Below are 12,976 nucleotides of genomic sequence, written 5' to 3' on the forward strand. Positions count from 1 at the left end.
CTCCTCTGTCACCGAGGGCTTTACCCTCCAACAGCCCTGGGTTTGCTTTTGGAGGGCAGGGAAGTGCTGCCTCCCCTTCCACCACATGTGCAAGCGCTCAGCAGATGCTGCTGCCCTGTGTGAAGCCTGGCTTGGACTGGAAATGAGGACTCATCCAGCTTTAACAAGGAGAAACTCATTTAGTTTGAGATGCAGGGAGCTGGCAGGTGAAGCCAAGGTAGACTTTCAAGACAAAAACAGATGCACCCTTCATGCAGACTGAGCCTTAAGCCACATCTCCCACATTGCTCCGCTTCAGGTCCCATCTGGGCCCCCGGCTGGGAGCGTTGCTGATGAGTCCAGTCCTTCCCAGCCCTCCCTCCCTGGCTGAGGAGGGGCCTGGAGCACGGGGCTCTTGCAGAGGGTGTGCAGTTCTTCAGGCAGAACAGTCTGGGAGCTGTTATTTATTCATTTGGAAAAGGCTCTCCGTGCATTCCTAAAGGCTTTGGAGTCAGAGCAGTCAGTGCTGCAGCCTTGCTGGGGAGTGTTCCTACAGGGTGAGGGTGCTCCCAGGACACAGCTCTGTGCCAGAAATCCCACCTGAGATCAGGCAGAAGAGGCCAGCAGGGTCCTCATTCAGGGCTGCAGCCCAGGGGCAGGGACACCTTCCACTATCCCAGGTTGCTCCAGCGTAGCCTTGGACGCTTCTAGGGCAGCCACAGCTTCTCTGGGCAACCTGTGCCAGGGCCTCCCCACCCTCACAGGGAAGAAAAAGAATTCCACCTCTGTCCAGAGCTGGAGAAGCACTTTTCTACCATGTTCTCTTTCCAGGCTCAGTGCTGTTCCCAGCTGGTTTCCCCACCTGCCTCCCCAAGAGCAGCCACAGACCCCCTGCTTCTCTTCAACTCGTGGGGGGGTTCCTGATTAAAGCCTTTCTTTCTGCATTGGTGCCTTCCCCTGGCACTGCCAGCTTCCCATTTCCATCAAATCCCCACCTTCATCCCCTTGGGGAGAGTTTAACCAGGGCAGGTGTTTTTTCTCTCCCCAGCTCTGTTTCTGATGCCAGGAGCTTCCCTTGCCCTGTGCTGGGAGCAGATGCACAGAGAAAGCCTCGGTGCCAGTTGCTGCTGGAAGCTCTCTGGCATTCAGATGAGCAGCTTCATGGAGGGGGCTCTGGCTCTGAAGGTGCCCCTGCCTGATGGATCACCTTCAGCCCGAGCCAGAGAGTCCTCTGCTCCCAAAGCAGAGCTGGGGTTGGGTGAGTGCTCCCACAGCCTGCCCCCTCCACATGCTGGGGAACAACAAAACCCAGTCCAAGACCCTGTAAAAGAGGATGGTGGTTTGATTCTTGTACCAAATCTCTTGTGTGCAGCACGTGGTGACGTGGCCTGGTGTGGCTTGTGGGCTGAATCTGGGGTTTTAAAAGCATCCAGTGTCCCACCATTCCCCCCCAGCACAGCAGCTCTTCCTCGTAGCAGTTACAGGTCAGACAGTAAGAGCAGCACTAATGTAGGGGAGATAAAAGCAGTCCTGGTCTCCTCGAGTCTCTGCAGGATTCATTTCATACCCAGGGCATTTATCCTAGAAATGATGACCCAAAGCTTGGCCATTTGGTGTAGCTCCAAGAGGCACACAAGAACATTTGGCTTGGAATTAATGCAGGAAAGGACTTTCAGACATTTTAACAGGGCAGAACCCTGGAAGGGGCTGGAAGGTATTCTTGAGAACATTCAATGTCGCCCTAAATTAGACCATAAAAAGTAAGTGCTTTTTAAAAGCAATTCTGCACAGTAGGGTCTGCATTGTCAGAGCTTCCTGGTGATTTAGAGGTTCTCCTTCCTTGTGACTCCTGCAAAATTCAGCGAATGGGAGTTTGGCTGCTGTGAAAAATACCCTTGCCTGTAAATTTAGAGGAAAAGCTGTATATATATATAAAAATGTGATAAACATCTATAAACCAGAGCCCATAAAACTGGGAGTCTGACAGCAGGGGTGTGAGGCACTGTCATGGGAAGAGCAAACCTGGATTTTAACCCTTTTGGTCTCACGTGATGCAGATAGAAAGGTTGCTGGTGCTGTGATGCTTTTCCATGGTCTTGCTTGTGGTATTTTCTTTTTTTGTTTTTTGGAGATCACACTGACTGTGGGGAACAAGAGACACAGAAGGGGCTCATTTGGCATCAAGCTACTGCTGATCCTCATCCCCAGTGTGCCTCCTTACCAGTGCCTGCCTTCAGAGTTAGGTGACAGGGATTTATTCAAATGTATTTGAATAAGTATATGATATTACATTTAGCACTGGATCTGGTGACAGCTGCCTAATGATGCTGCCCTCCACGGCCAGCATCTCTCTCCCAGTGCCTCTTACAGAGTTTTCTTACCCCCTGAACTCCTCTGTCACTCAGTCCTCTCCTGGCCATCAACTTTAATCTGCTTTTGCCTCCCTTGTCCGTGGGTCAGCTCTTATTAGCTGCAGTGCCACCTCCCTGGGCTGCCCAAAGGAAGGGGGGCTGGCTCAGAAGTGGGACAGTGCTCGGGCTCAGCCCAGCAGAGCCTTCAGTGGGTTAAGAAAACAATGTGGAGAGGAATTAGTGCAGGGCAGCCCGAGCCTGGCCTTTCCCAGAGCCTGGATGAAAAGCCCTTTCAGAGCCATTTAGTGTCCCCTGTCAGGGGCTGGAGTGGCTGACCCAGGGCACAAGAGCCCCCTCAGTGCTGGGGAGTACCTTGGTGCTCTGGGTCACCTTCCAGGGTTTACATTTTGCTGAAGATGTGCACACAGACAAAAAACAAAAGGAAAAAAAAACCACACCACCCAGCCTGATAAATAACATTCCCTTCCCCATCAAGTGCTTAACAGGGAAGGACAAGACACAAGCACAGCTCCAAAAGCCTTATTCTAATCTCTAATGACATACCCAGGCAGCAACAGGCTGAGGAGCAGCTCTTAAACACAACAGCCAAGAGCAGCAGAGAGCAGAGTCATTTTTATCTCTCTAGTGCTTTTGTCATATCTATTAGGGCAGGTCTGAATTGTGACAGTAGGAGCTGTGCCTTGCAGCTCTGCCACTGGATCAGGACCTTTCCTGACTCCGTCTCTGAGTCCCAGCAGTGGCTCAGTGGTCCAGTGAGGGCTTTGCAGCCACACAGCTCAATTAGTGCAAGCTGCAGGGGCACGTTCCTGTAGTTCAGGACGTGGGGAACCAGGAAATCTGCACCCCAAGGGGTCAGGGAGAAGTGACTGCAGTTGCTGTGTCTGTGAGGGGAAACTGTGAATCAAGACAACATCCAACCTCTGCTGGGAGGGTGAGGCAGAGAGCTGGAAGCAGCTTTGGGGACCCAGCTGGTGTCACCCTGCTCTGCTCCCATGCAGGAGTGCCAAGCTGTCTGAACAACGTGCTGAGGGGTGGGCAGAAACTCAGCCATTTGCATACAAAGCATTGGGATAATGAAAAAGTCAAATTAAAACCATAAATCAGGTACCTCATGCTTTAATCATGAGGGCTGGCAGAACTACAACATCCTTTACAGCTGGAGGTGTCTCTGCAGTGGCAGGGCCTGGAAGGGTCTCTTTGCTGGAGTTGAGGTGAATTCTGACACCCAAGACAAATCCACCCTGGGCTTTTCCTCCTCCTTCTCCTTTTGGCTTTTAAGACATCTTAAATTAGAATCAGCACTTGTTTCCACATCAGGAACGAGTCCAAGGATGGTGTCAGTGCTCTGTGCTTTGTGCCAGCTTTGCAGTGTCTGGATTGCAAAAGCAGCTCTTTTCCCAGGTCCCTAAATCATTGCTTCTGGAGCTTTTAATTGCAGGTGAGCAAAGTAATCCTCTGCCAGCCACTCCATCCTTTCTCTATTCATCTTGCCAGATAGGAAGAAAGAAATAAAGGAGAAAAGAATGATCCTGGAGGTGTTCTCCAGCCTTAATGATTCTGTGTTTCTGCAGTGTGTGGCTGCACCGGCCAGCCCTGGGCCACGGGCTTTGGTGAGCTGTGTGTCACCAGCCAGCTTAGGAGGGGCTCTGATACCTGGCAGAGCCTGCACTGCAAACTCAGTGCCAGGTGACCCAGAGCAAGGCAGAGGTGGATGTTGAGCTGTCAGGCTGCACTGTCTGTGTGTGCACCAGAAAGCTCCACTCTGGGGGGGGAAAAGCAGTGTGTTAAGCCAGGGAGGATGTTTCTCTTACAGCACCCTTGTAGAAGTTCTTTTATCTGTATTATTTATTATCACATTATTTAATGTGAAAGGCCACTTCAGCCCTAGGCTCTGGCAATTAGCACTAATAGATGATTGCAGAGCAGAGGCAGTACATAAAGGCAGTGTTCATTAGGCACTGCCACGTGCAGCACACATTTATCTGCTCCTGCCAACCTGCCAGAGCAGCAGGGCTGTCACACCTCAGCCACTGCTGAGCAGTCAGCACTGGGGAAATCCAGCTGGGTGTTCTGCCTCGCACACCCAGGAGTGCTCACACTCGGGAGCAGGGACTCCTCACCCAGCAGAGCTGCCTGCCAGAGAGCATTTATTTATTTTATTTGGTGAATAACGCTACCAAGGCATGGCAGGGCAGCTCAGGATGCTCAGAAATGTATTTGAAGTGCTGATTGCAGGTGACTCAGGTGACTCCAGGTGAGGAAACAGAACAGAACGTTGGTGTTTGCCGCATGGGGTAACTCGGGGAGCGCTGAGGGAGGACTTCCCTCTGCCACCCTCGTGGGGGAACAAAATTGCCTCAGTGCCTGCTTTTCAGGCAAACATCTTCATTTCTGGATCCAGCAGGATCTGGAATTATTCCTGCTGTGCATTGCTGGAGATCACAGCTCGTGTGTTGTGGGTTTGAATACGAGAGACGGAACGACTCTCAGCTTTGGGCATCAATAAATTAGCGGCTGCTGTGGTGACTGGAGAGATGTCCTGGGGCTGTTGTGAAGGTAGAAGTCCAAGGGTAGGGTCTGGAATAGAGAATTCACAGGCATGCTTTTCCCTGTTTGTTTGTCACCACAAGACAGGCTGCTTGCTCCGCTGTTGGCCTCGCGATGCTCACAAAATGGTGACACGTTGAATTTGTAAATCATCCCTCAAAACACCTAATTTGTACAGAGATAACCAGACAAAGAATTTGTGGGTTTGGTTTTTTTTTTTAATTTATTTCAGTGTGACCAGCATCTCTCTCTGCTCCCATTGCTTCCCCCAGGGAGAAGTGTCTGCAAGGCTGTTGTTCACAGAGCTCTGACAGCTCTGGGGACGAACACAAGCAAAGGTGGCAGCCTGAATGTGACAGCCAGACCTTGTAGTGGCCTTTGAAACGTTTCCTGCAAAGGGCTCACCCTGTTTCTATTCAGTTCACCACCCCTGTTATCAGCTGGGTTGGTAACCATGTGTGTGCCATCCCCAAATCCCTCACTCCTTCTGCTGCAGATAACACGGAGTGTTTCTCGCAGGAAGTAATTTGGGAATTGCACAGGTCATTTAATTTCCTTGAGGGTTTTCCAGGCTCTGCTCTGCTCGTCACTCCTGCACAAACACCCGTCTGTAGAGAAAACGTAATAGAAAGCAGCCTGGGAGAGGGGGGGGAAGCGGAATATTAAGTGATTCAGGAACCCTCAGGGGATGTTTCTGCTTTTATTGCCGAGTCACCACCAGAAAAAAAATGTAAATCACTTATTCTCTGCCTTCCTCTCAAGGCCTTTCTATTTAAAAATGTAATTAGATCTGCATGTTCCTTGTTTTTAATTTTAATTATGTGTCTGGAAGTGTGTTGTTAAGGTTGCTCTATGTCAGTGCCTAAATGAAAATAATCCTGCTCTATCCTGAATATCACTGCACTTCAATCCATTTTAGATCAGGGGAATATATTATTTAAAAATAATAATAAAACAAAGCTTTTGAAGATGTTTAATGCATATTTTCCCAGGGATTTCTCGCTAGATTAAAGAGGCTGATATTATTTACAGAGTTTGATAACAGACAAGGCTTGCAATCCTCAAAATTTCCTGTGTTTAGAAAGAATGGAAGGCACCAAAGTTGAGCAAAGCATTTTATTTGCTGATTTAATGATTTACTGTGTAGTGGGACCTCACACCAGCAATCCTGCCTCAGGAGGGGACAGTTTAGGGAGCTGCATAAAGAGAAGGGAAATGCAATCAGTTCCTGCCTCCATAGGAAGGGACTCCATGATTCCCTGAGCCCAGCTCTCCATGATTCCCTAGCCCAGCTCTCCATGATTCCTGGGTCCAGCTCTCCATGATTCCTTGCCCAGCTCTCCATGATTCCCTGAGTCCAGCTCTCCATGATTCCCTAGCCCAGCTCTCCATGATTCCTAGTCCAGCTCTCCATGATTCCTGGGTCCAGCTCTCCATGATTCCCTAGCCCAGCTCTCCATGATTCCCCAGTCCAGCTCTCCATGATCCCTGAGCCCAGCTCTCCATGATTCCCTGAGCCCAGCTCTCCATGATTCCCTAGCCCAGCTCTCCATGATTCCCAAACCCAGCTCTCCATGATTCCTGGGCTGCCCTTCCTTAGTTTTGTGCTCCTGGAGGGAGTTCAGGCCGGGTCAGCAGCTCCCCCTCCCTCGGTGTCACCGCAGGGAGTTCTAATTCCCTGTGAAATGCCATCCATCCACCCAGGGCCCTCTGCAAGGGGCACATCCTCAGCTTCCTGGCCATCTGGCTGGCTGAGGATGTTGAATAATGCAATCAGCACATTTATTTTCAGACCCTGTGTGTGGAGCTGCAGTCCCCCCAGGGCCACGGAGGTCGCCTGAGACGGTGCTGGTGGCTCTGCAGCCTCCAGGCACGTTGTGACATCCCCAGCAGCGCCCAGACCTGACAGGGTGCCTGCACTGGGTGTACATGAGCTATCCCTGTGGATGAAATGCAGTTCCAGAAAGGCTGGGTGTCTGTGCCTTCCAAACCCAGGTTGTTCCCGGTTTGCACGCACACAAAGTGCAGAGCTGCTGCGGTCCCTAAAATGTGGAGCAGCTACAACTGGGCTAGTGGAAAATTGCCAGGGCCTTCTCTGATGCATGAGACAAAAGCACATGTCAGAATACTGTGGGGTTTGCCCCTGAGAACTCTGGAACATCTGTACCTTACAGGAGTTGGGAGCTCCACTGATGTTTTGGGCTCTTTGGAAAACCACAGTTTCCCTGTCCTAATCTCAGAACGTGGTGCCAGTTCAAGTCCAGGAGCAGTGAGAGGAGCAAAAGGCAAAACTTTAAAAATCATTAAACTGGTTAATAAAATAAAAATAAACAGTAAAACCTGCAGATAAGTGCTGTATCCAGGTGCCAGAGTCCTGCCCTCTCCAGCTCCAGTCCAACCAGTCCCTTCAGAAGCCCCCCAAGCCCGGCCAACCCTCTTTGTTATGCAGTTGGCACATCCAGCCTGTTAAGCAGAGAAGTGTTTAATTCCTTGGAATGGGAGTTGCTCCACCTGAGTTTCCCCTCTGAAGCACATCCGTGATTTGCAGGCAGAGAGGTGGCACTTTGTAACTGTTAATTTAATGAGCTTATTCCAAGATCACCCAAGCAAGGTAAAAATTACCTCGTGAGAACCCAAAGAACCTGAGGTGATTGGGGCCTCTGCTCAAAAGGGGGTTTTATCATCGTGGCTCTGACTTCGAGAGGGTTTTTTAAGAGATTGCTTTAAAACAAGGGATGGAGTGAGGGAGCTGCAAAGGAACTGCACTGCTTACCCCAGGATCTTTTGTTCTTTGCTGCTGGCAGTGGTGTGGGGGTTTGTTTGCTTGTTTTTGTTTGTCTGGTGATTTATTTTTATACAGCCAAGAGTGGAATAGGCAGAAGGTTCTCAGGGAAATGGATATAATCCACATACTGGAAATGTTGTCCCAGCCTTTGCCTGGCTGTCCCCAGGGGGCCCATCCTGCTCCCTTTGTTCTCTAGTGCAAGGAGTAGAAATAGTCGTGTGCTGGTGGATTTTAAGACTAAACCAAACCCATTGAAAACCAGTTTTTCATCCCTGTAGGAAAAAACCACAGGATTCTGGTGCAATCTTTCTGCAGGGCTTCAAACTCTGGGACCATTTTCATGTTAAGCAACAACAACAACTTCTAAGTGGCAGGGCCAGGGGGTGCTTTTGAGAGGCCCAAGAAAAGCCCATTTCTCACCTGGATAGTCTTCTCTGCAGAATGATGTACACAAAGTTTTCCATCCCAGCCAGCCAAGGAACTTTCCACTTCCCCCTCTGGCCATGTCACAGCAGCTGAATAATTTGGTGTGTCTTTTGTAATGGTTCTTTCCCTAGCTTGTTTCTCCTCCTCTCTTTCTGCCCCAGTACTGAAGGAAAGGTGTTTTGTTTTGTTTTTTTCCTTTTACTGATGAAAATACTTAGGAACAGAGTTCAGCAAGAAAAATTCTAAGTTTTTCCAAGGAAGGCCAAACCGTGTAAAGCAGGAATTTTTTCTCATACAAGGAGCAATCCTTCCAGAGCCAGGTACCTCCAGCTTCATAAATTCTTGTGTCAGCAAAGCACTGAGATGTGAAAGACCAAGTCCATAACAGGTACAGGAGTGAGAGACATGGAAATGCTCCTGCAGTTCCCATTCATCTCTCACTGAACTGTCTGTATTCCTGGGGAGCTTAGCAAGGAAGGTTCTAAATCTTTTGATGCAAAAAAAAAAAGTAAAAAAAAATAAAGAGAGAAATTACGATCCTGCCACTGGAATTCTGAGCTCCACTCTTATCCCAGAGCAGAACTGCAACATCCCAAAGGCAAAATGCACAGCTCGGTGGGGCAGCTGCTGCTTTGCATTAGGGAGGGTCTGGCAATCATTAGTGCTCATGACAGAGGGTTTCAGGCCCCCAGTCCTTGCCCACCCCCTCTGGCTGTGTGGAATTCATCCCTACATGGCTGCTTGTGTTACAGATCCCAGTTCACTTCCCCTGTCCCCCCAGCAGCCCCTCCCTGGTGAGCATTTTCTACCCCAAAGTGCAGCGTTTCAGAGCCCAGCAGAGCTCCCCTGGAAGAGAAAGGTGTTGCCATGTAACAGTTGGGCCATCCTGCTCCCAAAATATCAGCTGGAGCTGCAGAACTGCCCCCGAGACAAGGCCAAAGGGGTGACTGGCAGATGAGGTCACTGCAAGCAGCACCAGAGGAGAAAATCCTGATTTTCTTAACGCCTTCCTCCCAGTTTTCTGCAGCACAAAGGCAGGGGAAAAGGAGGTGCAAGACATTCACGTCTAATAGTGGCTTTTTTTACATCTCTATGCTGTGGCTTTATTTTAGTTTCCCAAATACTCTAGTTTATCAGCCCAATCTCAGCTGCAACGGATGCTGGCAAAGGCCTTATCATTTAATTTTGCTAACGTCCCTCATTTCTAATTTATAAACCCAGCTCTATGACAAATTGAATTTGTATAACACAGTAAACAAAAGGGCTTCTGACTCCACTTTCCTGTAATGGACTAACCTTGTTGGAAACACACATTAAGTGGAACAGGCAGACGTGGGGGAAAGGGCTCAGCTTCCCAGCTGTGGCTCCCAGAGCGTCCAACCTGGTTATTTTGCGGCAAAGGCAACGGGATTTGCACCTGGTGGGATTGTTTTTAATGGTATCAGTTATTTCCTAAGCTTTGAGCAGCCTTCTGGAAGGAAATGGGGGAAAAACCTCTCTGTACAGCGACAGACTAGCGGGTGATTGGGGGTTGTTGTGAAAGGGGGTGATGGGGAGGGCTTGGTTTCTCCTGGACAGCAGCTCCTGTGCCTGCCCCTGTCACTGGGCTGTTTGTCATCAGGGCTGCACATTTAACAGGGCAGAAGCAGTGGCATCAGCCACTGGCACGGGAACACTGAGCAAACACCCAGAGACCTTGGCAGTGGCTGCTGGAGATGCAGCCCAGCTTGGAGTGCCACCAGAGGAGGCAACCACAGCCTTATCTCCCCCACTGGAAGATAAGCCTGTGATCACTTCCCCAGGAAAAGGCCATTAAAGGAAATCCCTGGTGGGTCTCCTTTCCCTGAATTAAAAATCACATGGAACTAAAATAGATGCCTCTGACTCTAAAGAATCAGCTCCTTATTAGCCCAGCTGGAGTGTGGGGACAGCCAGGGGTGAGGATCAAAGCCATGAGCTGGTCTCCAGGGTGTCCACAGTGTCAGGCTCCAGACTGTGCCCAGATCTCTCCTGACACCAACTCCCTCTGAGTGAATCCAGGGTCCCAAACTCAGGCACTTGATGCCAGCACTGCTGGGAGGACCATCCTTGCTCCAGGCTCTGACAGCTTCCTTGGGGCACAGTTTGGGGCCAGAGGGGCTCAGGAAAGCCGAGGCATGTCCACAGCTGATGGGGATGGAGTGTCCCTGCAAAATCTCCCCGAGTGCTCCGTGTGAGTCCCAGACCCTCTGTCCGTCTGTGCTCCCTCCTCACTCTTCCCTCGACAGCAATTCCTGCTGCTGTTCCATTTCTCTCTCCTCACCAGCGTGTTTTCACCCTCCTCCCGTGCTCAGGCTCTTTAGAATCCCTCTGTTTATTGTCATTCTGTCCCCTGGGAACGGCCTGGTGGTGGCTCAGTTCCCCCAGAGTGAATGGGAGCAGCTCCACTGGTTTCCTGATTTAGCACCTGGAAGCAGGGGCTGGCTGGCAGCCCGTGTCAACAGCCCCTGCTGTTGATTCATCTGGCAACTGTGACCCGAGGAGGCATTTTTTTCCCTCTTTTTTCCTCCCATTTCTGTCAAAAACCTGGGCCGCTCCCACCCTCTAAATGTAGATTATAGAGAAAAGAGAGAGAGAAACACTTGTCACTTCTTTGCATCCAAATAGAGAATCCAGGGAGACAAAGTCTAATTTTAGAGTACATCAGAGACAGCAGCATCTGAGTAAACTCATTTATATGTCTCCAGCAATGGCCCCCAGGGAGGCTGCATATATACCTGCAAGAGACTGATAATAAATAACATATGAAGGGAGAAACAAAAATAAGCAAAAGATCGTTTTCTCTCCGTGCCCAGCAGCAGCTTCTCCCAAGGCAGTCACATCTGCAGAGGGGCTGGTGGTTGCAGACAGTGCCCAGGTTGTGCTCTTGAAGTGATATTTAAGGGAGCAGAAAGGTCTGTGTTGCCTGCAAGCAGAAAGGGCATTGTTTTGAAGGCCCGTTCCTGTGTCAGGTCAGCAGAGCACCACGAGTTACCCTCCCCTCGAAGTCCAGCCTGGCTGGATTCTCTTCTCCATTTGAGGCTTTGGTTTCAAAGCAAAAAAGCAAAACAATCCCAATGATGGGGAATGGATATTCAGCCTTCCCAAACATGTGAAAAACAAGATTTCCCATCTGGAATTCGCATTTTTTGGTGATGGAAGGCACTCCCCTGGTGCTCGGGAGCCCGGTGTCCAAACCCCACCTCCCACGTGTTCATCCTGGTAACACATTTCTGAGCATCACTTCCAAACCAGAGCAATTAAATCCTCCTCTCCCCCACCTTCTCACACAGTTTTCTGCCTAAATTGCTAAAAAAGCCGGAGCAATGCAGTATTTTAATGGAAGAGGGGATGCCAGGGAATATCCCCCCTTGTCTCAAAGCAGTCAGGAAGTTTTCAGGATTTGCCAGGGAAGCAGAAACAGCTTTTGTCTCAGGGGGCAGAGACTCTCTAGTGCATTATTTCCTGCTTCTCCCCATTTCCTAATTACCTGTGCGAGCTAATGGAAACATCAAAGGGATCCAAAAGGCATTTCTCCTGCATCCACAGGGTGCCAGGGAGCTGTTATCAGCAAGTGAGGTCTGCAAACAGAACCTGTGGGTAAATAAGGGCAAAATAGGGTCTTTTATACAGAACCCCTTGTCTAACTCCCAGAGATTAAAAGCAGACCCTTCCACGACTTTGAAGTTGAGAACTGTTCTTTCTGCAGTCGTTTGAGAGCCAAAGTGGGCTTTGAGTGGGCACAAATATGTCTTTAAGGCTTTAGACATTTCCCACAAATTCTGTTTGATGCTTTTTCATGTGCTGTTCCATTTCCATTACACGGGCAAATGAATTAGCCACAAAATTTCATAGTTTCAGTAGGAGAATGGTCTGTAGGTCTGACTCCTTGCTAATGTGTTGTCAACACACAAAAGGGGATATTTAATGCCAGTGCTGGCAGATTAACAAATTGCCTTGTCTGGTATTATATGGGATGTCACAAAACTGTCAGGGAAATGCTAAAACTGTTATCTTGAACAGGAGCTGAAAATGAGCTGCCCTTTGCATTATAGGGCAATTTAAGCCAAAAAAATGTAGGGTAAATGTTATTTTTTTAATATATATATATATATGCCAGGTGACAGATTTAGAGCCCCCACTTGCTCCTGGAGGATGCTGGAGCATCCCAGCATCCAGCCCAGCCCTGGGCGTGGAAAACCTCAGCAGCTGTCAGGTGTTAGAGGTGTCACCCATCCCAGAGAGGGGGCAAAGGAAGAAGTGGGGAGTCAAAACTCCCAGGGTGAGTGCTCTGGTAAATGTAATTCTCGCAGGCAAGCACAGGTAGTTGAAATCCTCTCATCTGCACCCCAATCCGTGTTGTTCCCGATAACTGCACTGACGTCAGCCCTTAATCAAATCTCCCCCGGTGCAGTCTGGAGCTGCAGCCCTTCCAGGGGAGATAACGTTCTAACCAAGTTATGCTTGAGAGCTCCAGGATGGAATTACTGATGTCACGTTGCTTCCTGGGGTCAGAGAGGGGCAGTTTCCCCTCCCCTGCTGCCTCTGGGGTTTGCAAACAGCAGCCCCCCGGCCCCAGGGGCAGCCGGGAGCAGGTTTGGGTTGTGATGATCCCACGTTCTCTGCTCAGCCTCCCTCTCCCTGAGCTGGCTCCTGGCTGGGATTCCTCCCCTGCCACACGTTCTCCAGCTCTCTGAGAGCTGCAGATCACAGCAGTGGAATTATCTGCTAGGAATGAGGAACTGGCTGGACCATTCTTACAGCTTTTCTCCGTTCTCTTCAGAAAACTTCCCCCTGGATTCCGAGGGATCCCAGCACAGGCAGAGCTGCCCAGACTGAGCCTGCTGAG

The sequence above is a fragment of the Myiozetetes cayanensis genome, unplaced genomic scaffold (genome assembly GCF_022539395.1).
Source record: "Myiozetetes cayanensis isolate MyiCay16 unplaced genomic scaffold, myiCay2020 scf29, whole genome shotgun sequence".
In the NCBI taxonomy this organism is placed as follows: domain Eukaryota; kingdom Metazoa; phylum Chordata; class Aves; order Passeriformes; family Tyrannidae; genus Myiozetetes; species Myiozetetes cayanensis.